The following is a 25,603-nucleotide window of genomic DNA, read 5'->3' as shown; positions in this document are numbered from 1 at the left end:
TCCAAGTTGAGCACAATACCAAATTTCTCAACTAATTGGGAGACAAAAACAGCAGGAATGTCAGTGATTTCTGATCAATAAGGTCAAAGTGACATGCTGTCAGAAGTGAAAATTCAAACGCCAACAGTGGACTAATAACGGATGTAACCACCTCGAGCAGTAAAACAAGCAGTACACCTCTGTCTCATACTGTTCAGTGTTCACCAGACGTTGCATGTGGAAGAAGGCTTGGGGTATTGTCTGCCATTCTGCAATGAGATACTGGGTCAGTTCTGCACGGCTGTTTGGAGGGGCGTGGTTGTTACGAAGCCGACGTCCTTACTCGATCCAAGCATGTTCAATAGGGGCTAAATCTGCTGAATATGCCGGGCATTGCATGTGCTGAACATTGTTCTGTCTACGGAAATCCGTCACAACACGGACACGGTGTGGTCGGGCATTGCCACCTTCGAATATGGATCCGACGCCGGTACGTTGTAAACATTGCAAAACAAGGGGTCTGATAATCTCCAGTAGATAGCGATTTCCGGTCAGGGTACCATTAATGACATAGAGAGGTGTCCTTTGATGAAAGGAAAACGCACCCCAAACCATGACACCCTCGCCTCCATATGGCAAACGTTGGTTGACGTTAACGTCAGCAAACCTCCCTCCTGGACGCCGATACACACGAGTTCTACCATCATTGAACTGTAGAGTAAACCTAGACTAGTCGGAGAAAAGAACTGATGCCCACTGAGCACGTTGCCAACGAACATGGCGTCTACACCAGTCATGTCTTGCCGTCTTTTGTCGCTGAAGGAGCGGTGGTCGTACTGCTGGTCACCTTGCCCGAAGATTGTTCCTCGTCAGTCGGTTCCTGACAGTCTGATCAGATACCAGCGTACTTGTGGCAGTTCTCAGTTCGTCACGGAATTGTCTGGCAGCTACTCTGCGTTGTGGGAGAGCCATATTTGTCAGGTATCGGTCTTCTCTAAGAGTTGTTGATGGAGGCCTGCCAGAACGTGGTCGATTAGTCAGCGTTCCAGTGACACGAAACCGGTGCCATAACCTTCCAATGACACTCGACTCACATTTAGTCTCTGAGCCACACTGCGTTGAGGTTCGCCATCTTGAAGCCACGCAAGAGCTCTTCCCCTGTCTGTCATGCTCAGTTGATGTCTTGCTATTGTTGAATTTCAAGTGACAATAACAATGCGACAATTACAAGTTTTATAGGGAAAACAAGCATGCACAGCACTGATCCCACGAAGAACACGTGCACATGTTGTTCATGATGAAACATCATCTTTCACACGCACAGTGGTGGCGCTTCTGTGAAGCACTCGATGTTTCATTTTGTTCATTTTTTAACACCCTACCACATAATGACTATTGGCACCACGGTTATCTGCAGCCTTTATCCAGGTTCTGCAATAGTTTTGAATAAACTGCCATACACGGAATATAAAATGTTATTTATACATAATGCAACCAGCCTCATCAATAACATTACATGATGACATCGCATGACCCTTAACTTGTTTTGAGTAGTATATATAGCCATCATACAGTAATAGTAGTCGAAGCCTGTGTCACCTTGCCCTCTCCATTTTTAGGTCAAAGAATGTATTGATTAGGGTAATGAAATACTGCAAGTCCAAACATGGCAGGTCGAACATGTCATGTACAAACATCAAGCTCCCTCATGGAACTGATCCGTTGTCTTTGTTTCTGTTGTGAAGGCATTTGACTGTTAGTATGTGTCTCTCCTTCTTGAAGCTGATGCACCTTCTGTATGTGCAGTGGGCTCTGTATGCATTGACTTCAATGATTCTATGTTTGTTGTGCCTTCACAGTCCCTATAAATGTTTTGAAGTATTGCCTTTTGTAAGGATATTTTGCACATATAATCATACCGAAACTGTGATTCGAACTCCCGATCATAATCTTCTGCATATCGTGGCCTTACGTGGCCTGATGCGTGTCGCTGGAAACAAGGAAAAACGTCCCTGTTTCAGATAAAAGAATGATGACAATCAAAGTCGAGATGAAACAATACAGAAACGAAGGAACTGTAAGTGCAGAAGAACTCTTTTCAATCTCCTAAACACATCAAAGCAAATAAAAGTAGAAATTTCATATAATTTTCAACCACTTGATCCATGTACGGCAAATAAAAGTAGTCATTCATATTAGGACATAGGATATTGAAATCACTGGTTTCAACCGGGAGCTGAATAGATAAATGATAGTGGCAGATTAATTTCAATGATGTTTTGTCACAAACGTGATTTTTAATAATTACATACAGCCACGAGTGAAATACTTTTTCGTAGTCGTAATGACTTTTCCCTCAGATATTTGCCTTACATTAACTCTCCATAAATAAGGACTTTATGTTAATGTTAGCCGTTTGTCCGTTTCTCTCTTCTTCCAGTGTTCCGAAATTGTTAATCCATTTCAGTGCTAGTTTTTGCATATTAAAATATTGAATCATCTCTAATTGACAGTGGGTCATCAACACATACTCCTGTCGGAATCGGTCAATAGAATCTTATTATTATGAAAAGGATTTTCTTGCTTTCCAAACATCACTCATCACATTTGATGAATGCATGATATCACTACCTTCACTACTATCAATGTAGTTATGTTTGCAGAAAATACACGGCAGCAATTGTAACGGGTTTGCCGAAAACCCCTGTCTGACATGGTGTATAAATACTCATACAGTGTCCCTGTGTCTAAGGCCACAGACATGTGCAAGCTAGCATGGTTTTATGCCCCCATTATTACCAGGGGTGACACCAGATATTGGCGTCACGAATCGTGGTCATTTTGAACGTGGGCCACTGGAAATGTCATGGCCCATTACATGTTAGTCAAATTGAGAAATATAATGAACTAGTAAGTGTAGACAAGAAGCGTATTTGACAGACACACGAGAGACGTTGTAGAAGACGTCAATAAACTGCAATTTCTAAAAAACACCCGCAGCATCCATTGTTTAATCTGCTACAACATAAATGTCTTATGATTGTCGCTTCTATTTCTGTCTGAAACGAGCGTATTAGGATGAGAAAATTGTGTATAAAATATCCAGCTTTGTAATAATAAATCATGTCAGAAATACTCCTTACTGAAAATATTCAATATATTTAAGCCTGTGTCCGTAGTCGAAATAAAGATATTCATAATCAAATTATCCCTTTAATTATTTTTTGTTAAAACATATGGTCGGAGAAAATAGTAAACTTTATTTCTTATATAGCTTTTTCTGTTTCTGTTTGTGAAACGTGTCATGGATGTTGAACCTTTTTTAACGTCTTCACGCACGCTCTGGAGAACCAGCGAAACTATAAGAATTATAGACATAAAAAGCTTTTGAATTGGACATTTGAGACATTCTCTATCATTTGTTTTTGCAAACATACGCAATAGAACGCCTTATGGACTTATATTAACGGATAAGTAAAGAGATGTTTTTGATAATAAAAATGGTTTCAGTTGCTTTTATTCGTCTAGTCGTAAGCACACAATATGTTAACATTGTTAGCATTGTTCAGTGCAACAGAGTCCGATCCACTCTTTCTTAAGGAAACAGTAGATCTGTAGTTGGCGTGAGCTGATTGTTTAGCTTTATTGACACAACCACAAAATTAGTTCTAGGTTTGCGAACGGAATGCTATATAATCTGTTGCAGTTCATTTAATGAAGGAATGAGCGAGTGAGTTGAATGACGCGGCTAGCAAAGGTACGATATATAATAGCAATCTGTGATTGAAAGCATGAGTATTGGTTTACGAAATTACTTTCAAAGTCAAATAGACACCAAGAACACCTGGTCCATATTTGAAACTCTATTTGGATTTTCTCTAGTCAATGTTGTTAAATCAATCGTGGAAATCTGTTTGAAGGTCAACTGATCAACAGCTAATAATTCAGTTACTGATAAGATGGTTTTCAAGCACCTGAAATTTTAGAAAATGTATGCAAAATGTAAAGTAAATGTAAAATATATAATCATGAGATTTACGCCAGGTTTGTTTGTCGTCATCATCACTTCATGTTTCTTACTTCTACTTCACACTTCTCGTCACTGTATCATTTAAAACTCATTTCCACATACTTCTGTATCATATAAGATCGTCTTTGTTCAATGAGAAACCCTTTGTTGAGTTCGAAAGAAGCCTTCTCAGCTGTTTGATGAAAGTTGCAATGAAATTTGACAATCAATAGACATTATGCTGCATGTTGAGTACTTTGAAAGAGAGACTGATTAGTTTAATGTTTCTATTTGGCTGTATCATAAATACAAATCCTACTAAACTAATGCTTTATAGAGGCTGTTTTTCTCTTTGATGATTTCATTGGGTGAAATGCACACGCGGATGTAAACTATATATATTTGATAAAATGCATTTCAAGTTGTCTTATTTCTGCTGGTTTCTAGGTCACCTGGCGAAAGATAAAACGCAGTATTTCGTCGAGTGTTGAATATCATCCGTCTCGTTATCCTTTCCTTTATAATCTATTACTTCTCTGAAACTATAAAAATAAACTTTAGTGGCATTATGCTAGCTACGGAGGTTTTTAGATATGTGGCACACATTCAGATTGTTAAACAACAAACCAAACAAAAAGCAAACAGGCATTTCTTCATATATAATTAATACATTTAATATGCATTAAATACGTGTAGAAATGTATTAAGTACATGTTTATGGGTACTGTAAGCCAGAATCTCTACAATCTTTGACGTATCATAGTGTTTCTAGTGTTATTGCGTGTTCTACATGCCTTCTGGAAGTGCAGGTGCATTGAAGCTGAAACTTCTTTTAAAGATATTTCCAGGTATAATGTCACAGAAACAATCACTAAATTGTCAATAATAAAACTTGTCTTTCATCTGAAAATATTAAAACAATGACTGGTTGCAATTGTTTTGAAATGTGACGTAAAATATAAAATTATGAAGAATAACTGAAATGTTGTGTATATACGTTGTATTTCTTACATTTAAAACATCTTACACCATTGAGCTCATTTGTTTTAGCTGCAGGTATTGCCGTAGTAGTTTGAATAAACGAGCAATACTGGCCACTTACCTCAGCAGTTAGACATGTGCTGAAAATTCCTCGAGAATGTTCTTTTTTTTGTAGTGAAGACAGTTGTTTCTTCTGCTTTTCCTTGCTCTCCACCATGTGGCCTTTCTTTTCTTAATTAATATGATCATTAAATGAGCTACAGGTCTCTGTTCCTGTTTTTTAAACATTGTAATCTCCTTAATGTTGTGCATGTATCATATTTATGTGCACCTAAATGTCACGACATTTGGATATACTTGTCCTTTGTGGATGATTATGTGACACACAACTGAAAATGTTATTGTGAAGCAAACGACACGAGACGTCCTTACACACGCACGCACACACTCACGCACATAGACACAGACAGTCACACAAAGGCAGACACATACACACACACATATGCATACACAGCTAGTAATGATACATTATATTATTATAAAATTGAAACAAAAATACATTATGTTTCTTATCACATATAGTATGACCAGAAATTATTGAGAATTTTAGGAATATGTTTAATTGGATTTCTAGTATAAACAACCTTGACAAGCTATCAAGTGCTTGGTTTCATTCAAGAGAGACAACTCCGTTAATCCTTTTTCATTAGTTTGTGAAGAGTTATTCCCCTTTGTTTATTTGCTGGCAGACGACATTTTCAGTGATCCTCAGTATGGATGATTTAGAGAAGAGGAAGTTGATTTTAAGGTATTATAACAAGGGCATCAGATCAGCTAAAGTGATTTCAAGTAGAACAGGCATCCCTTTGTCCACTGTTTATCGTGTTTTGAAAAATATTGCAAATGGATATGGCACTGAGCACCAGTGACTGTCGGTGTCGGCTGTCGGTGACAGGAAGTGGCTTGGTATTCTTGTTTCTAAAAACAAACGAAGGAGTTTAGAAAACTTAAGGCTTGATATGATTGATAGAGGAACTGTGGCTGTCTGTAAGGAGACAATTAGAACTGAGCTGCATGCAATGGGTTGGCAGAAAAGTCGAGGAATTCCATCACCGATCATGAAACCTAAACAAAAGGAGCGAAGGTTGAACTGGTGCTTACAGCATAGAAAGTTTAACTTGGACAAATGTGATTTTCTCAGATGAAAGTTCTGTGTGGCTGTTTCCTACTACAGTGAAATTCTGGAGGTAACAAACTGAAAAACCTTTGTATCAGCGCCCAAAGTACAGTCCGAAATTTAGCGTGTTGGTTGGCATATCTGTGTTAGGGGCAACGCCCCTCTGTGTATTTGAAGGGAGTATGAACAGTGAGCGGTACACAGATATTCTCGATGGACATTTACTTCCATCTGCTCACGTGTTCTATGGAAATCTTGGATTTCCCAGCAGGACAACGATCCAAAACATCGTTCAAAGCATTCGCAGGCCTGGTTTCGGACCCAAAATATGACATTATTAGATTGGCCAAGCTATAGCCCTGACATAAATCCAAAAGAAAATGTTTGGGGACTTATGAAGGAAAGTGTCAATAAGAAAAATCTGACAAATATTGCTGAAATGAAAGAAGAGGTAGTCCGATATTGGGACAGCATGGACCACGATTTTCTAACTTCTTTGATCGGTAGTATACCCGCCGCATTGAAGCCTGCATTGCTGCCCATGGTGACTTGACAAAATACTGACTGTTCACCTGTCTTTGAATCTGGAGTTATGTTCTGCTAATATTCACATTTAATACGTGAGTAATGAGTGAAAAACAATTACAATCTTAAATTCTCAATAATTTCTGGTTGTACTGTAAATGCAACCCAAAACACAAGTAATACAGTTAATGCTGTTTCACGTAGCACAGGGAATTATTCCAGTTATATCAAGGTGTGAGGAAATGATGTATCAGGAAAGCCTGACGTGATGCAAGGCGGACGCTTACTACTTGTAGAAATCCACTAACACAGGTACTGGGCTGGAGAAAGAGTGTCCATACAGCAAAGTATGTTAAACAATGTAAAACTGTTCCTACCATCATCATTTAAGAGTTGTCTGTTGACATCCTTAACACTGTCTCGTTTATGGTAGCTTGTCAAAACCAATTGTTTGAGGCAGCTGTTTTGTCGACAGAACATAAGAAACAGACATGAAGACGTTTGACATCACAAAAAAAGAGAATAACATAATTATGACAAAATCGAATTTGAGACACATTTCTGCGCCTGACGAAACCTAATTGCTATTTCGTAATCGTTTAGTGTAAAGAAGCGTATTTTGTCGATCTCGTTCGTAAATCCAATTAATACATGTTGAACTCAACTAAGGAATGTTAAATGAGTAAATTTGTCTTTAGGTTTTTAAGAAAAACCCATAATAATTGAGTGGCACTGCTGTTATTCCTGAACATATAGCAAAGGTGGAAGTTCCCTGACTAGGTCCATCCGCTCCGCAAACAATCATACATGACACGCGTTCAGTTGGAAAGTTGAATTATTGAAGTCTAGGTGTTTTTGGAATATTGCCAAAAGGCCACGTCAAGCCATAATACCACTCATCCCTGTGAGACCAGAACAATAGTTCTTTTGTTTTAATCTCATTAGGAGAAGGTAAGTCACTGAACAAAGATCATGTGTTGATGTGTTCATTTACGCCCAAACCAGACAAAAAGACGTTAAATTTGTTTATACCTACTGGTTTCTTAGCAATCCGTCACAAACCTGTTGCTGTATGATCTGTTATGTGTTTCGCGCGGAAATCTCTGAGGAAACAAATTTGTTTGTCGATGTTCAGGCATCTGTTTCTATGTCAACCATGACCAGACTACCAGTAGAGAAAGGCGATCAATTTTGGAAGTTTATCTGACACACACAGTCTACTGCAGTAGCAAGTCTCTGTCTGGTACCAGAGATTGTGCTGGGACTACGGGAAGTAGAATTAATGGTACTCAACGACATCTGGCTGGGGGACCTTGCAACCTAATGGATCGCGATTAGTCAGGCATTCCTAGTTGAATTGCGTGATATGTAGCTCATGATATCATTCAATTTGTTGCCTGGTGGTATGTCTCCATCACATGCATATTTAAATGATTAGAAATGAATTGAAGTATATTGTCATTTGTCCGGAAATCCTCAGGAACTATAATTAATCATTAATAACTTACGGAACAGTTTGTTTGTCAACATGATAATGGATGCTGTCCCACGCTGCAGAGCGTTTTCATTACCTCCCACTCACCGCTCTTCCATTCATGGATCATGGATCATGTTTGGTGACTTGGTTGACGATGTGTCGCCACAAACGCGTGAATCACTGAATATGATACTGATCACCGGATTGTCTGGTGTAGACACGACCATACGACGCCATCACATGACAGCTGCATTGCTGGATGCGAACACCTAACAATAAACTTACATTGCATAAAATGGTTGAGTGACAGGTGCCGCTTGGCGTCATCACTGTTTTTCAGTGATCCAATCATATAGTTCCCATGACCTTCTCACTCTTCCGTTTCGCAAGATAATCGACACTGATTATTCACTGACGTTTTGAATTGAATACTTCAATAATAATTGAATACTACCACTGTACTGTCTGTGTAAAATAAGATTGTCAGAAATGATTAAACCTTTTTGATGAAATGTGTAATGACGCTATTCTGAGTTAATTATGAAAGAGGCGTGTTTGTTTGAGGAACAAAATCAATTTATAGTTTCTTCTTCCGGGTAATCTGTTATCTGAAACACGCTCGTACATGTATGCACCTAAATGTATATACATTACCAACTATTCCGCATTGATATATAATTATGCAATATTTCCCGTGTATGTGTTACAGGTAATATGCGTTGCACATTTTGATCATGAGAAACAATTTGCAAACAGAAAATGTCATAATTAATATTTGGCTGCTCGATATTAGCGGGAAGTGGATACCAAATATTGTGAAGCTTAAGTTTGACCCTGTGTATCAAGTTGCAGTCGGACATTGTTCTGTCAGGCAGATGTAGAATTCCTTCTGGATATTGACGACAGGTTTCTATTGTTAAGTCAGTAAGTCATAAAAATGGTTGAGTGACAGGTGCCGCTTGGCGTCATCACTGTTTTTCAGTGATCATATCATATAGTTTCCATGACCTTCTCACTTTTTGCAACCAGTGGAATCCGTTTTGCAAGATAATGGACATTTTGATCATGAGAAACAAGATGCAAACAGAAATGTCATAATTGATATTTGGTTGCTCGGTATTATCGGGAAGTGGATATTTGCGAAGCTCCAATTTGACTCTGTGATCAAGTTGCATTGTTCTGTCAGGCAGATGAAGAATGCCATGCGGCTATTGACGACAGGTTTGTTTTGTTAAGTCACTAAGTCATTATAACTGACAATGTTTTTCAATATTTAGTGCTGCTTTTGTCAAAACGATGACTTAAGTGACCACAGGTAATTTCAAACCGGTGATATTTGGTGCGGAGCTGGGGTTGATGGTAACTTCCTATACCCGGAATAGGAGCTGACCTTCGGTGTTTGTATTGCAGCTTTATGATCAGGCTCTACAGAGATGTATGTACAGTGGCATTGAATACCTTTACGCATTTAATGATACTATGATTGCTGGGTACCACTTCTAAACAGGAATCATCAATGGGATTCATCTAAGGATATAAGTTGATAGTGGACTGTCGGATGAAGGGTGGACGACGGACAATGGTTAACGGACACAGTGGCGCATACAGTTTTGGGTGTCCTGCCCTCAAAGGCGCTGCAAGTTCAGAGTTGAGTACCTTGGGCAACCTGTTAAACCTATGATCGTGGTTTAGTATCCAGGTTCACCCCGATTATATTTCAAGGTCAGAATGGTTTTAAACCCAAGTCATTCATTTTCACAGTTATTCCCGAATAAGCATTTGATCACATTTCTCATGAATTATATGTATCGTGCATCTGGACAGTATTGGGGCACGAGTCAAATCTTGCTGCAGCAACAATTTCATCAGAAGTGACCCCGTCGCTTCATCACTCAATTTAACACAATTCAGGTGTCTCTTTAGTAAAGGCAAAGCTTTTGCGGAGTCGTTTTTAAATCGTGTAAGTGGCAGCTGCAACATTTCTTAACCATGACATTTCGTGAATTGGCTAAGAGAACAAAGTGAACACATAAATCTGAACTCTGAGTTCCTGGTTAACTCTTGGTGTTCTGGGTGGATGAGAGGTTCATACAAGAGGGCGCCACCTTACTAGCGCCTTGCTTAAAAGCATAGCTAATTGATTTCTCTCTCTCTCTCTCTCTCTCTCTCTCTCTCTCTCTCTCTCTCCCACTGAACTGATCGTGACAAGTTATGGACAAATGAGTTACTGCAATGCCCGTTTAGCCTATTTATCATATATTTCATCAAAGATTTTGCAGCAAATGGATTGTATATGACTGTTATCTGCCATATAGATATGACACATGTCTATGTCCCACTGCGGTAATAGGGACACTGCATGTGTTTTGTCATAAAGCTCAATGCCGCTGTCCAACTAGTTGTTTAAACAGCCATGCTAAGGCTGCAGGGGGACCAATGCGATCAGACGTCTCCGATATGTGGCTTGAGTGTAACGATGGTTGGTCATGCCTTCAAAGTCATCTGCTGACAATTTTCGTCTGAACGTTTGATTGTCGTATGCGGCACTTAAGAGTGATCAGACCTCACAAGACGGACAACTGACAGGTTACATCTGAGAATTGGAAGCAGGTTCCAACTTTCAGCTGAGACAGCTGTACAGAGAACTGGCACCCAACACAGATCCATCCAGGATGATACCGCAGATATCGCCTTGCATCCATTTCCTCCCCATGCAGTCGCCATTACATCTTGCCATCATGGCATCAGTCACAAGCCATGTTGAAAGCATATTTGTCACGAGAGAATGCTGTCTTTTCGTATTTCTGCTCAGGGTTTACAAAGCCGCATCGTTGGAGAATTAATAACGCAGCTCAAACATTCTCTAAAATATCCGCGGCCGAGAAAATATTTAAAGATGTTCATGTTATTACCCTCAGGACGACCAGCGCTCGACCGAAGGTGTCCTAGGGTTTAGATGTCAGTGTTAAACTGCTGCATGGTATCTGAGTGGGATTGAACTATGAAATCCAAACCTGACCACAACTAGCTGCCTCACCCACACGTCGTTTAATAAATGCAATATTATTTCATATTTTACCTCATTTCATATGACTTCAACAATCTCGTCATTCAAGACAGAGCTGTGTCATGAATTTTCAATTCCTTTCTCTTTTTTTTAAGTTTCAGCACAAAAAACCCAACTTTTAAACTTGACAAGGATACGGAAATATGTGGCGAATACGTCAAATAGAATGATGAGAAATCTGAAATATATGAATCAAGCCAGTCTTTTCCTTCATACTTGAACTTCTAAACGGCCACTTATAGATATTTGACACCTCATTAACAAAGTGGTAATTTATAAATGGTTATAAATGCAGGTGAGCTACGATGACGTACTTCCCCCTTCCTTTTTTGTTTTAGGTAACCTTAAGGAAATTGAATATTTATTAAAATTAACAAACCAATCTCCCTCGCTAGCGATTTCTCTCAGGTTGCACGCTTTCCTTTCGGTTGATCGATTTGATCATTGACTGTTTTTGAAGCGTGTAGGCACGTAAACGTACAGTTGATCTTTTAAAATCTTGTGTTTTGCAGTTTCATAGGGTTTATGTTCACTAATGGGTGTCTTGTTTCTTTTCACACTGCATTACTGCAATATTTAGCTGATGAGGAAGGTGATAACGATTGTGATGAGCAAACATCATTCTCTTGAAATCATACCCGACATGGCTTGTTCACCTAAAATCTGTTCTGGTGTGTTAAGATTTAACTAAATAATTAAACTAATTATTCATACAGATTTTATGCAAGATTGGGAACTGTGCACAAAAAGCAAAACATTATTGTCTGTGCAATTTGTCGTGTCGAGCGTTACCATAGACCATAGCCATTCTAACCCAAACTATAAGCTTTATGCATGTCATGCCGTCCCAAACTATAATTCTTATGCATGTCATGCCGACCCAAACTATAATTCTTATGCATGTCATGCCGTCCCAAACTATAAGCTTTATGCATGTCATGCCGTCCCAAACTATAAGCCTGATGACCCACATGTCATGATGCGACCCCACACTATAAGCCCCAAACTATAAGCATGTCATGCCGTCCCAAACTATAAGCCTTATGCATGTCATGACGACCCAAACTATAAGCCTTATGCATGTCATGCCGATGCCCCAAACTATAAGCCTTATGCATGTCATGACGACCCAATCTATAAGCCTTATGCATGTCATGCCGACCCACACTATAAGCTTTTTATGCAGGTCATGACGACCCAAACTATAAGCCTGCCGATATATGCATGTCATGACGACCCAAACTATAAGCCTTATACATGTCATGCTGTCCCAAACTATAATTCTTATGCATGTCATGCCGACCACACTATAAGCTTTATGCATGTCATGACGTCCCAAACTATAATGCTATAAGCTTTATGCATGTCATGCCGACCCAAACTATAAGCCCTATGCATGTCATGCGTCGACCAAACTATAGGCCTTATGAATGTCATGCCGACCCAAAACTATAAGCCTTATGCATGTCATGACGAACCAAACTATAAGCCCTATGCATGTCATGTCGACCCAAACTATAAGCCTTATGAATGTCATGACGATCGAAACTATAATTCTTTATGCATGTCATGCCGACCCAAACTATAAAGCCTTATGCATGTCATGCCGACCCAAACTATAAGCCTTCTGCATGTCATGATGACCGAAACTATAAGCCTAATACATGTCATGTCAACAAAAAACACAAACCTTAAGCGTGTCCAACCGATCAAATCTATAAACCTTAAGCATGTCATGCCGACCCAGACTATAAGCATGTCATGCCATTCCAAACTGTAGGCCCTATGAATGTCATGACGACCTAAACCATCACAGCCTTATGCATGTCATGCATGTCAACCATAATCCTTATGGATACCACTTTGTGAAAACCCTGAAGCATGGGTATGGTAATAACTCAATTATGACATATATGTATCTGCGTTTGGAACGCAGGTTTATGGTGCGACTAAGGGAGGGAACTCTGTTTATCCAAAACAACTTCTGAACTCTTCAACAAGCCTCATATTTAGATTTGTGTGTTTTGGCATTAAGACCTCTGCCAGTGGTTTTAGGGATGTTATTCCCTGGTTTGTTAACAAAGTGTCAGGTATAGAACCAAATAATTCAATACGCAGACAGATAATCATCAGGTAAAATCACCAAAACCTTGTCACAGGAGTTACATGGTGACACATTTGGCTGACATGGCATTAGTTCTGTCTGGTATTTCCTGATTGTTGATCTTGTTCACATGTGTTGGTTAGTAGCAAGTTCTATAAAGGTCAGTTTGGTTAAATTGTGAAACACGTTGTATTTCCAACAGTATCAGAAATACGGATACCTTGTTTACAGATGTTACACGATATGCCGGACCTTGTTTACGTTATCGATTATCGACTAACACGACCGTCCAATCATTCAATAATGGTCAAATAGACAATTCCTTTCCACCTGAACAGGAAATACATGAGGCCAGCGATGCTGCCTCATTTGTTTCACATATAGATCAATGCCTTCAGATTCAAAGTGTGACACACACTTTATGATGAGAACGATGATCTCCAGTCGTCCATTGTCCCCTAATGTCCTGGAGCCCTCCAGCCATTGATGTCTTCACTTCAGAGCGTTTGATGTACAATCGGACATAGCCTTCCTACAAAGAATTTTTTACGTTATATGACTGTTTTACCCAAATGTTGTTTGATAATGGTTCGATAATGAAGGCCGAATAAAGCTTTCAGACTATATTCCCGTTTGTACATGTCAACATATGATTTGCCTTTGTTGTGTCGGCCACCACCGATGCGAACCCGTAAAGATCCGGGTTAAAATTGGTCTTCACCAACCCAAGGTTATCGTAAGAGGCAACTAACGGGATCGGGTGGTGAGGCTCGCTGACTTGACTGTAACATAGCATCACCAACCCAAGGTTATCGTAAGAGACAACTAACGGGATCGGGTGGTGAGGCTCGCTGACTTGACTGTAACATAGCATCACCAACCCAAGGTTATCGTAAGAGGCAACTAACGGGATCGGGTGGTGGGGCTCGCTTACTTGACTGTAACATAGCATCACCAACCCAAGGTTATCGTAAGAGACAACTAACGGGATCGGGTGGTGAGGCTCGCTGACTTGACTGTAACATAGCATCACCAACCCAAGATTATCGTAAGAGACAATTAATGGGATCGGGTGGTGAGGCTTGCTCACTTGACTGTATTATAGCATCGACAATCACTATACTGTCAAGCGTCGATTATTTACAGACCACCGCCATATAGCTTGAATATTGCTGAGTGCAAAATTAAACAAACAAACAAACAAACCACCAGTGGGGAAGGATAAGTACACGTTGTTTAACACGTTGCATCATCATTATTTTAAAGAAATACATATGATGTAGGTGACGTACAAAATTATGATAGTGGAAATATTGTAAATAATGGAAACAGTCTCTCATATAAAAAATATCCGACCATCCTACCCATCCACTTCAGAAAGACATAGGTCAGATTTGCTCACATTTGCTTGAGCAAATGTTTAACAAATGGATGAGGCCCAACTCCAACTTGGACCTTGACGGAAATCACTATACAGTGACATGGGGAAATTATAATAGAGCGACATCGGACTTAGTTGAACTTACTTCCGAGTGACATGGGCTTCACTGAAATTATTATCGAGCGACTTGGACCCGGGATGAAATTACTATAGAGTGACTTGGACCTTGGCAGAAATAACTCGTAGTTTGAGATTACTCCAGGTTGTTTTGAGCCTTGGCTTACATCACAATCCGTATTCTCAGACACCACCACCCACGTAGACCCAAATCACTCCCCAGTCTATCGCCAAAGTGATCGTCTTTGAACGTAATAGATCATGTATACGTCTATCGCATAAACAATTAGGTTTTACATGCCTTGCGGTTGTCAGCCTGTGTAGCGACTTCCGATCTGCAACTAACCACTCATTCTCCGTATTCTCCTTCGTCTTACTGGCTCCACACGCGTTCTTTAAATGTTGTTCTATGTAATATCTATAGTTTGGGTTCAGGAACCATATATCACTACTGCTTCTATCAATGCCTACGTTAACCGCATATCTATGACAACTCTCTCTAATTTACTTTTGTTGTATATTTTTATGTTTAAAAATCACACCAAAATGTCATATCTCAATTGCAATTCTTAATCTGTCACCACCCTACCAGTACACGTCACGCACCATTCACGCTGTGATGCAATCGAAATACTGTTAAACTGTTCTCGCAAGAAGGAACATGGTTCCATGACGTGTTGTTCATTGCTGAAGTATCTGGTTCCACCTTCGTCCAATACCCAATAACCTCAAAAGCGATTAAGTGTGAACACAGCGCCACCACTGCATGTGGTGTGAAATTTTTATTAAGTTATTCCGTTGTCGTAGAAAAAAACAACATAGTCGTTGAAATTCAAACTGTACAGAGAAGGAAATTAGCAAGTCCGAATCAATTATTTTCCCGCAGATGTACGCCATGAATATATATGTTTTTGTTGAACACTGCATCGAAGGTCTCTGGGCATTGCTAATAGTGCATCAGACAGAGAGCTCGATACCATGTTCTCTTGCCATTCTTGTAACCCCTTATCAAATAGAACCAAAATGATACTTTAGTTGGAATGCATGACACCGTCTATTTATCACAATATACAGACTTACATTAAAATTCTACAAATATTCTACATGATGATTTCGTTTTCTTCAGACGGAATGAATTGGTAAGTAGGTGTTGTTAGCAACGATTCATCACAACGTGATCCGACATCCAATCATCCAGGTCACAGGTCCTAATCACCCGACCCTCTAAAACCCGGGTATGATGACAGGCAACCATCCAGGTCACAGACCCTGACCACCCGACCCTCTAAAACCCGGGTATGATGACAGCCAATCATCCACGTCACAGACCCTGACCACCCGATCCTCTAAAACCCGGGTATGATGACAGCCAATCATCCACGTCACAGACCCTGACCACCCGATCCTCTGAAGCCCGGGTATGATGACAGCTAATCACCCAAGTCACAGACCCTGACCACCCGACCCTCTAAAACCCGGGTATGATGACAGCCAATCATCCACGTCACAGACCCTGACCACCCGATCCTCTAAAACCCGGGTATGATGACAGCCAATCATCCACGTCACAGACCCTGACCACCCGATCCTCTGAAGCCCGGGTATGATGACAGCTAATCACCCAAGTCACAGGCCCTGACCACCCGACCCTCTAAAACCCGGGTATGATGACAGCCAATCATTCAAGTCACAGATCCTGACCACCCGACCCTCTAAACCCTGGGTATGATGACAGCCAATCATCCACGTCACAGGTCCTGGCAACCGGACCCTCTAAAGCCGGGGTATGATGACAAACAATCACCCAAGTCATAGGTCCTAGCCATTCTTGTCAATGGTCATATATGTGCCAATCTTTCCCAGCAGGTAGGCGGACACATGATTCTTTGATTACATACTTAATTTGTTGGATTGAATGATGTTCCCTAATTTACTGTAGAAACAGTATCATGTTCTCACTAACAATGAAAAAGAAATCAAACACACAAAACCCCGGTCATTTTCTTCCCACAGAGGTTACTTGTCATATCTTCCTACGAACCTCTGTTCTAATACGGCCATATTTCCCGGTTCTCGTAAAATCCCCTAGCGGTAAAAGATCGCAACAGGAATTCTCTCCCTTCTTTCTATCCAATCAGAACACGTGTTACATCGACTTAGATTCAACTTGACTAATACAAGCAAATGTGGGGCCACAAATATCCCCCATCTGCCGGGGACTTGTGTTGATATTACACACAAGACGTTTAATGGCTAGCTTGTCCGTTGTCAACGAGGGCGATGGAGACGCCACTGATCCGCCATAACATGACTGAGTTCTGTCTAGAAGAAACGTTTGCGCATCGCGCAGGGGAAGAGGTTTAGTTTTCTCGAAGCAAACGGAAATTACCGAGGCCTTGCGAATGATCACTTTTGAAACAACGTCGCTGATTGCACAACTAAATCTGATTGCCTCCAATCACGAGTCTTGAACGCTCACACCATGAAAGGGCCGTATTAGAACAGAGGTTACGTAGCAAGATATGACAGGAGAAACCTCTGTGGGAAGAGAATGAACCCCGGTATGATTCGAAAATAGAACTCAAAACGGCATAGATATCCTGTAATATGGCCTTGTCATTCTAAACAGATTTGCCAACAAGGCAAAAAGACACCATCAGATGGTTCGGAGAAAATTAGAAGCTGATCATTCTCTGGCGTTGACGTCATAAGTTTTCGATATATCTACAAGGCGCCCTGTATCATTTCAAATAAAAGGTCGAATACCTCGAGGATATCCCGAAATAATCATTTTCAGAGAAGTATTAGTGGAAAATCTAAATCTATTCACAATATTTTCAGATACATTGAGGGCATCCAATTAGTACTTGCAAGAAGATGGGATACAATTCCTAGCATAAAAAGAACGAATCACCATCATGTCACTCGTGTATAGGCTCGGCAAACCTTCCAGAACCTGTCCCATCTTGAAACTTTCGGAAAGCTCAAGACAGCCATATTTGTTTTTGCACCAAGGCAGATAACTCCAAAGTACTCGATGACCCATGTACTGCATTTAAGTCATTTGCTGCCACATAACATTTTCTTGCTTCAGGAGAAGAAAGTTTGAATGCAGTGAAATCGTTCTTTTTAATGAACAATTTTATGGGTAAAGTTTATCTTTCACCCTCTATTAAAATGTAAATCCAACTTAGCGACACGACCAATACACCAGAGACATAGTTACCAGCCATACTCAGAAAGATGATATCTTTTCTGTCAAGGGACTGTTACAAAATTCTGATCTTCCCAAACGGATCCCAGACTGAATATGCTCACATGTGTTTCCAAGGGGCGGAGTATCTTAGAATCTTAGAAAACATAAATGAATTTTTTATAAAACTTTAAGTTTTCAAAACTATGACTATGACACCGAACAGACTAGGTCAGATGAAATGGACTGTGATATTATCACAGTACTATGGGTCAAACACATCATCCGTCCCAGGGGAATTAAAATCTGGTGAAAAATTCATCTCCCGCAGAAGCGTCAGGACATTTTCCATTTTATCATCAGAACAACTGCCACATCGAGAGAAAGTATACATCCAGTGAATGCCCATGATCTGAGTTTCAGGATCATCACGCGTTGAACAAATTACCTACGTTTGAGAGAAAACAGAAAAAAAGAAGTAGTTTCTCAACAAAAGTAGTCTCATTAAAATAGAATTATTAGTTATTCTGAAGAGAATGAACCATGATTGTGCCAGAAATCTTATTAGTGGCATCATTCCCGTTTGAAATGTCCTGGGGGATCGTTGTAGCCACGGGTCACAGCAAATGAAGGAAATATACCAGGATTTTTTAAATTGCTTCTTCATGAAAAAAATAATTTGCTGTGAGTAACGACGGGCGATATCGGAAAGGCAAAAATGCTCACCAATTTTGCGTACGTGTTGTGTCGGCACTGATTTTCAGTAGTCCATTCATATAGGTTTCACAGATAGTTTGTCAGTCACAGCAGATGAAATCTCTCTCTTCTGACTGAAGACTTATTATTCCCACTTGACGTTTTATATTGAGCCTCAGTAGTGATTGGCTCATTGCTAACCGACAAATCTGTAGCTCTGTCTGCAAATCTACAAACCGGAGAGGCGCACCTGTAACTCCAAATTTATAGCATAGGAATAGGTTTGTAATGTGTATATATCATCTTTAAGTGACTCAAAACCTTTAAAATATATCCATAGAAACGAATAAGGGAACACATGAAAGTACACGTGTTCCTTTATTTTTTTCCAGAATTTCACCCGCAGTGCAATACATACCTTGTGAAGGAACCTGGAAAAGAATAAAGAAACACTTGTACTTTCATGCGTTCCCTTAATCTTTTCCATGAGTATATACGGACAGTAATTGTTATGTAATGTTCACGGGTGCCAGATTCGGTCGCCTCTTACGATCAGAAATGGGGTGCTGTGATCACATTCTATCCCTGGGTCCCCATGGCATTTACATGCGTGAATCAAAGCAGTAGATACATATTATGTGTCAAGAATAAAATATATAATAACCATATCATTTTTAGAGAATAACCAACGGGGTACGAGTGATTACGGGAAATATGCCCGAGTTGAAATAATGTTCACATTATTTTAACGAGGCACTGAACATTATTTTAACGAGGGCATATTTCCCGTAAATACTGGTACGGAGTTTTGCTTATTCTATTTATTACCCATCATGTAATTTAAAAAGAACCACGAAATAAAAACCACCCGGAGACAGGACTTGTGACCTCAAACAGCTGATTCATATTCATGCGCGTATTAAACCTAACTTCTCCAGCGGTAATAACATAACTATGCTATGGAAGATAGTACCTAGTAAAATCGCTTTGAAATACAACAAAAATATTTTGTCTGGAATACTTAATTAACATTTGTTAATATGATAAAAATGATCTTTTAAATATATCATTGAACTTAATAACAGCTAAACCGTTATTTGATCAAGTCAGTGCGACGGAACATCGTTCATTCACGACTGACGTGTGTCTAGTGACGGGTGACAGTGTAGTGTGGAAACTTTGTCAAAAACTTGTCAATTTTGGGGAAAGTCGACCGTTAAAAGTTTGGAAATCTAAAAGGCAACCATCCCACGAGTTGTGTGCTGAGTTGAGTTGGGCTTTACTTAACATCGGCATTATTCCAGCTAAATATAGTGACGAGATCAAGTTTCCATTTATTACCATTTTAAGTATACAACTAGAAAAAGTTTTCTGTCAAGAAACTCAACAAGTTTGAAGATTAAACAACATTTTGTTCTGTGGAAGGCGTGTTTCAGTCACGTCATTGGTCCCAGTAGAGTACAGCAGTTCCAAGAAGGATAACTATAGTCGGAATCCGAGTGAATGGGAAGAATACCTCTCTTTGGAGCAGATGGTCGACTGACAGAGGAGTCATTCGGAGATGTTGAAGTGGAATACAGTACCATAAATTGGACCTGAGAATAGTGTATGTACAGAATGAAGAATTACGTCATGCGACAAATACTGTGACGTCATGGTGGAAGCCTGAGGCTGAGGAAGAGAGGGCAGAGTGGTGGAGTTACAAGGGTTTGACAACAATTTATTGATGGACTGATGTTGTTTCTCATTAATATAAGAGTAACTGTTTATTGATTGAACATTTTTGTGTCCGGAAATTTGCATGATTTGATGTACTGGTACACCATTGTCTGAGAGGGTCTGGATGAGACGTTTTCGGGCCATAAACGGGGTTAGCCTAATGGCTGCCATGTAATTGTTTGTTTACAAACAATGCAAACGATTGTTGTTGTTTTTTAAGGTTATTTTAAAAAGACTACTATTTATAACGTAATTTTATTGCAAAATAATAATGTCTAATAAAAGGAGTATTCATATTCTTTAACCTTTATGTTTTCTTTTTTTAATCTCGGAATGTGTGAGTACAGCACGTTCTAATTATCAATGAAACGGTTAAAGTTGTCAGTGAACTTTCATCATGAAAAGTAGTTCCGTCAACCAATCATAGTTCTTCTCTGCTCAGCTGACAAATCAACGTTGAGAATCACTGAAAAGCACATGTGCGATTATTACAAAAATAATCACCTGTGTATCCCGTATGGGTAATAATTATAGTTATTCATCTGATGGCTGATTTACCTAATGTCATCATGTATGTGAAACAGATGTCTTTCAATAATACTACTAATGTTCACAGATAATAGCCACCGTCTATTAAGTAGGAATAAATCCACATTGTATTGACGTCAAGTCAGGTTGATGGATACTTTGACGCTGAAATAAACCTACTTATTTATCTTTGATGTACCTTGCAGTGAGCTTTACATGAAACAAATGATGTTGAAACTACGTTTTCTGTTCTATTTATGTATTCTTATTAAAAACAATATTACAATTTACGTAAATAAAAGATATTAGAACGTCAAAGAGTCAGCAATTCTATTAGGACCAATTCTTGTATCCTCGGTAAATATAGGAATCGGAATTCATGTGCAAACATATTCCGTATATATTCATATTTTATATACATTATATAGCCCGCCAGCAAGCGTTCATGTAGAGTCTTTTCGCTTATGGTGGCTACTTCAAGCAACAAAGAAACCAAGTGATATATATGTTTTTTTTCGGAATCGTCTCCATTTTTTCCAAAATAATTTTATAGTACAATGGATGTTTTCAAATGCGAGACGAACGTCATCAGAATGTGTTCGATGCAGTTCCATAATTTGGCTTGTACCATATGTTCGATTTTTCAGTTTAACAAATGATTGGCCTATATTATAATTAGAGGCCTATTAGAGCACTCTGTACAGCCAGAGTGAAGAGTCTGGTGAGTGAGTCTGGACTTTTAAAAAACATTGGAGATCACTCAACCCTACAGTGATAGGGTCATCACGATAGGCCAACATAAAATTGGCATTTTATGAGCGCATCCTTTGCTGCCACTTGCAATTAGCAGAAATAGTGTTACACTAATGTACTGCTGCTATACAGAGCATGTCGCTTTATAAGTGCAATAATCTTGCAAATACACAATAACGTGTATATATAGAACATCAGTGCAAAATAATCGGCAGTCTTAACTAGTGTCAGAAACAAATTCCGTTGGGTGTATAGGGAAACATAGCTGTGAAAAATAAGTATTGCAACTATAAGTCACTTCCAAAGAGTGCACTTAAAGCGCATCTATCCTGGCGTATGCGACACTGATAGTGAAGTCATGACTCTCTGGTATATGTAACACCTCCTTAGAAATGTTCTAATCATAGACATTTGAGCATCTGATTCATCATTTGTGGACAGCACCAATGACAAGTTTGATAAAGAGGGAATATGAACTGCTGTGATTGCCCTGAATCTTGAATATGACGTTATCGTTAGTGTAGTAAGATATTCGCCAACAATCCTATATTTCAATTAGTTATACTCCCCTAGGCGTATCCCACGTACCCCACGTATCTGTCCCATAGGCAATGTTAGTACAGGCAGCAGACATGACATTAGGCTGCAGCAGTAAGCCAACACTGACACTTCCTGTTTTGAAGTGTATGGCAATTGGGGGATATGATTTTTGTTTGTTCAAGATACAGTCCAATCAATTCCAACCGTATCATGAATCATAGTTTCGAATGTGAGAAAGATAAGCTATTGATTGCTATTTTAAGGTCGAGGCACGGTGACCAAGCCTGACCAATCGATTCAATTCAGTAGCCTGACGAGTGAGTGAATTGTGTTTTATGCCGCTTTCATCAATAGTCTAGCAATATCAGGGGGACACCTGAAATCTGCTTTACACATAGTTCCGTTGTGGGGAATCAAACCCAGGGCCTTCGGCGTAACAGGTGAACGCTTTAACCACTACGCTACAAACCCCCACCCCTCATACGGACCGAATGCTGGGGACATGTTCTAATAAATATGACATTTCCATATTTACAAGAAATCACAGCAGATTCGATTCCGGCTATATCATGAGCATGTCTGCACGAATCAGAACCAAACAGTGGTGTTACCAGGCATTCACGAAAACAATTGCCTCTCCTGCTCAACTCCTCATAAGTTATGCTAGTATCCTACCAAGATAGCACTAAGGTGCTATTACGAGCGGAAGCTAGTAGAAGTACGTCTAAACGTCTTGTACATGAGACATTTATACATGTAACTTCAACTCCCATTCAATACAGCGTGTACTGTCTGGGATTTGACATTCGAGATGACCTTGTGGTAAACCGTGATTATCCTGAAGCAACTGATCATGTTCCGAAATAACTGTACCTAATGTGGTGCTGAGGAGTCAAAGAGTCTCCAATGTAGGTAGATTAATTATCTCTTAGACGTTCAGTCATACGATACGGTGATACACTTGATAGAATGTATCAAGAAATACTCTAAGTACAGTCATTTATTAATAAAAATAGAAATGAAACAGTTATTTGGTCAGCTTTAGGTTCTTTTAATAGGAGACAAACAACAAATTTAGGGCCTGTATAAGATACATGAATGCTCACGTGTCTTTCACAACGACTGTGACGGTTACTCCTACAGGGTCAAAGAATCTAATCCCATATTTTCCCATATGATGACTAAAGGAGTGTGGTGAACTGTATAAGGCTATGTTTTTATAACTTATAGTATCTAAGGGGAATCTAAATTTGTACTTTTGTCACAAACAGAATAAAAGTGACGAATTCTAAATTCATACTGCAAGCTAATGACAGTTAATGTGTCCGGCCATTCAGATGGCCAATGCCGTTATTCTCGATATACATCATCAAGGCAAAGCAGCAGAAATGAGCAACTAGGTCCAACATCACAGAAATACAATGATTAACATAAAGACTTCTGATAATGTACACATACTTAACATAGTATCGTGGTGTATCATTGATGCTTTAAAGTAGTTTGAAAACTGAAAATAATATTTGAATATTTAATTATGTATAACTGCTAAAAATGGAGGAAACAGATAAGTTATCACAATCGCTCGTAGCATTAAAGATCGGGCCGGGGTTATCTCTTAATAATGCAATGTAATAGCTTTTGCCTTCAACAAACCGTTGCTTAACTGATGAAGGAGTAAGCATACACTCCGAAACGTCGTGTTATTCACAATAAAGAAGTTGACATCCATAAATCTTGTTTTTCTTATGCGTTCCACTTCTAAATGCCCTTCAAAGATTTAAACCCATGCTTGTCGTACAGGGCGATTGACGGGATGGGGTGGCCTGGCAAGACCATTTATGTCATAATATCCCAATTAAGAAGCAACTACTGACTGACTGACTGAGTTTAGTTTTACGCCGCTTTTAGCAATATTCCAGCAATATCACGGCGGGGAACACCAGAAATGGGCTTAACACATTGTGCCCATGTGGGGAATCGAACCCGGGTCTTCGGCGTGACGAGCCAACGCTTTAACCACTAGGCTACCCCACCGCCCCAAGAAGCAACTAACGGGATCGGGTGGTCAGGCTTGCTGACTTAGTTTAAACATGTCATCGTTTCCTAATTACTCAGATCGATGCTCATGATCTTGATCTCGTCACGCCGAAGATCCGGGTTCGATTCCCTACATGGGTACAATGTGTGAAGCCCATTTCTGGTGTCCCCCGCCGTGATACTGCTGGAATATTGCTAAAAAGCGGCGTAAAACCATACTCACTCACTCCCTTAAGCTTTTGATCACTGGATTACCTGGTCCAGACTCGATTATTACACACCGCCGCCATATACAACAATAGTGCTGAGTGCGACGTTAAACAACAAACCAACCAAACCAAACCCTGTAGACTAGTTGAAGCTGCGACACAAATGAGTCTCCCTTTCCACTGTTGGCCAACTGACATACAAAGTCTGCTCAAGGTTTTGTCCGGTCCACGCACATCTGCTCCTTCTTCATTTTTACAAAAAATACCAACGGCAGTAATTGCTGCATGTCAAATCCACCAGCAGATATTGATTGCGGCTTCAAGTTTTGTGGCAGGTGAAGATGCCATGCACAGCCAAGAGTCTTCTGTAGGAGGAAGTGCTTCCCATTATGACAACTCCCAGTATGACTACTCTACTCATGAACATATACTGGAGCACCCCTACACTTGATAACGTACTGTACCTGTATAGCTGATTACTCCCAGTTTGTCTACTCTTTGAAATAAACCTATAAGGGAGACTCCCAGGGCCTACATATGATGATTAGAAGCCAAGTGAATCGGGGATCTTGTGAACATTCATAGAGATAACTCCTCTACTCGGATTAAGACTTTGTAAACTTATATATACAGGTTGTTTGTTTTGAAAATTGGACATAATCCATTCAATTCAACTTCCATTCAAACTATTAACTGTAGAACGCAAAGATATTCTCAGTCATTTTTACAGGCCATTAAAACGTTATTCACTACATTTTTACATGTCGGAACTATCAACATTTAAGAACAACTGTGTATTTTTATATTCAAGGATACGATGTTAAATGTACTGGATCGGCGTTTATATAAGCCTCTAGGCTTGTTCGCCTATCCAGGCTTCTGCTTTGACGGAATAAAGATATGTTTAAGCCATATTATAGTACCAGAGTTTCATTGTCAACGGCGGACCCATGACAGTGTTTACAAAGTCCGTGTTGCTTATGCTCCTCATAGTTCAAAATATTATACAGCACAATAACTTCTTAATTCACTTACTATGTAGTGTATATCGTATATTGTGTAAGTCAGTATATGTGTACACTTGAACTCTTCCACAACAATGACCTATGTA

At 39.6% G+C, this 25,603-nt stretch overlaps 1 long non-coding RNA gene across 1 annotated transcript; it reads left to right on the top strand.

The window, feature by feature from the left end:
• Positions 1 to 4,922: 4,922 nt before the first annotated feature.
• On the top strand, positions 4,923 to 25,149 carry LOC124288573. Its single transcript, XR_006901475.1, has 3 exons — positions 4,923 to 4,934; positions 9,797 to 9,800; positions 25,078 to 25,149. It is a non-coding gene; the product is annotated as an uncharacterized LOC124288573 (long non-coding RNA).
• The last annotated feature ends 454 nt before the right edge of the window (positions 25,150 to 25,603 follow it).

This window comes from Haliotis rubra, unplaced genomic scaffold (assembly GCF_003918875.1).
Source record: "Haliotis rubra isolate DU_JTF1 unplaced genomic scaffold, ASM391887v1 Scf42, whole genome shotgun sequence".
NCBI classification, from domain to species: domain Eukaryota; kingdom Metazoa; phylum Mollusca; class Gastropoda; order Lepetellida; family Haliotidae; genus Haliotis; species Haliotis rubra.
Note: the sequence above shows the minus strand (reverse complement) of the source record. Positions and strands in the feature narration are given on the sequence as shown.